A 2635-nucleotide genomic window follows, 5' to 3' on the forward strand; every position below is an offset into this window, starting at 1 on the left:
TATGTGTGCGTGTATGTATACAAAGCCTCATCCAATATAGTACTTTCCATGCCTACATAGTCGATTCGAGTGCTTTGAATGATTCTGCTTTGTAAACATTTCACTGGTGTTTAGTCTCTTAGTGGTGATCGACGTTTTCGTACCTGAACCATTGGGTGCGCGTTTGTTGGCGTGCATTGTCATGCTGTGTACACCAACACCTGAGATTTGTTGTGTGCGTGAGACGAAAATGGTTATGTAGGTATTCGATTAAAATAGATTTAATCAAGATTGGACGAGTTTGCATCACCACGTCTGCGGTCGTCTTCTAATGCATATTGGGGTTTTCGTCTCCAACGCTCTGCTGTAGTGTGGAGAGTCCATTCGTTTGCACGCGCGTACACTTATTATATTTAATGTTGCCCAATTCAACCTACATTCGCTCATGTACGTCTACTTATTGTTCTTCTTCGTATCGCATGATTTTCAATCATATACCATTGCACACCTTTTGCCAGGTCCGACGTCAGCTGGAGGTGATGTTTCAGCAGGATCTGCGCAGCTACAAGAAGTACATTGACGAGCGCATGATGGTTGTTTTGGGGCAAATGGAGGAGTCGAGGTATGTTTTAGAAATCATGTGTTATGAAAAACATCACGTACTCAGTTACTAATTTCAAGGGCTGATGCAATATTGTCTACACAAACGTGTAGATTGTTCTTTAAAATTCACTTGGAGCTTTATGCTCTGAATATCGAAATGAGCATCGTATTGTCTGGTTGTGCTTTCATCCGATTTCGTGCTTAGTTCTTCGACACGAAATGTGTTTTTGTATGAATTAATGCATACCATCCAAATTCCATCACGCTTTTGTTGGCTCACACAACCTGGAATTTGGCCACATGAAATAGGTCGTTCTTGATATTGTCTAGGTGTGTGAGTTCGTATTCTTATTATTCACCCTGTGTTGCTGCAGTAATTGTATTCGTAGGCGTTAGTTGGCGCTACAGCAGTCAAGTCCATTGCGGTGCTCCTTTCTTTGGTTCATGTTATACTTAGTGTCCGACATAATGTATAAATGGCTCTCTACTCTCCGGAGTTATAGAGGCCTGTACGGATTTGGGAACATATGTACACTCATGAATATACCCACATAAGCTTACTCGGCCAATGCCGCTTCGCAATTCGTCACATATACTCAGAATATGCATTCAGTTTGTTCGCATACCCGTCCTCTCACGCCTATGCCACAGCGAGATTTTCGATCGCTTTCTGTATTTAGGAACGGAATGGAATGCATCGAACCGAGACGAATTGCTGAATAACAAGGTATATGTGATGTCCGGATCACAATGCCAATGACAATGGTGTATAAGATATTGTCAGTATGTTAGTGGTGAACTGTACAATGATTCCTGGGTCAGAATTTGAATAACAAGATATATTCTGTTGTCGGAATTAGAATGCACACGACTGAAGGAACCTTTCAAAAACGTTCGCAGCCACTGCAAATCGGATGCGAACGCACCTTGAATTGCGCGTGTATATTATACATAGCGAAATGCTTAGTTTGTTCAGTCTCGAAATATAGAAAGGTGTAGTGGTCCTCTTTGTAAAATGAGAGGAAGTGCCTTCACATATGGCGATGTATTGATGTGAAGGTAGTCAGGACGCTATATTTCCTAGACACCTATAGACATGTAGTAATATATAGATATGAATAGTGATATCTGATGCCACACTCTACAGGTCGGCTTCGTATTGAATATGGCCATTGAAATCGAGGACTTCTTCCCAGACCAATTCCGATACTGTCACATCAGAGTCTGGGACGAACCGGAAGCCGACATCTATCCTTACTTAGGTACGAACGGATAGTCATTTGACCCTCAAGTTTGTTTTTCACATTAACTGTTCTCTAGTCTTCGGCTCGTATTAGATACCTGGTACAGCATGACTTTGCCGCAAAGTGTATAAACCTTATGATTGATACTTTGGGTCGCAATGAAATAATCTCCATGCGAACTGTTTCGCTGTGAATAATTTTCCTTTAAACTTTCATTCGCTTTTTTCTTCTCATGTACTGTGATACGTTTTGGATAGTGATATTTATCCACTCCGATTCGCTTCTACTTTCATTCAATTTACTTGAATTCGCTATGAAAATGTGTACTTTCATTTTTTGGGTTGGTAGAAAAAGTACCGATCCACTTTGTTTTGTTATAAAACGGAGTTAATCTGGTTTATGATGAATGCACATTGCTAGTCTGCACATTGCTAGTCTGCATGCAGTATTCAACCTTGCTCTGAAAATCACATTCTCACACTATTACTTATCATCGCTATAGACACATATATACATACTCTCATGCACACATATAGGTGACTCGGCCATTGAGTTTGTATTAGTTATACATTAGCTCACTGGGGGACTCCTCGCTCCCGAGTAATGTAAACTCTATCTCGTACTAACAAGCTCACTATTTTACCCCACGTGTTTGTATACGAACACGCTTAGATGAAGCAGCTGATTTCATATGCGAAGCCAAACGGAGTGACAGTGGAGTGCTGGTGCACTGTCAGGTGTGTGACATGACAATACAAATGTAAAGATAACAATTTATATAAAAATTGATATATATATATATATATATA

This window comes from Sphaeroforma arctica (assembly GCF_001186125.1).
Source record: "Sphaeroforma arctica JP610 unplaced genomic scaffold supercont1.475, whole genome shotgun sequence".
Lineage (NCBI taxonomy): Eukaryota > Ichthyosporea > Ichthyophonida > Sphaeroforma > Sphaeroforma arctica.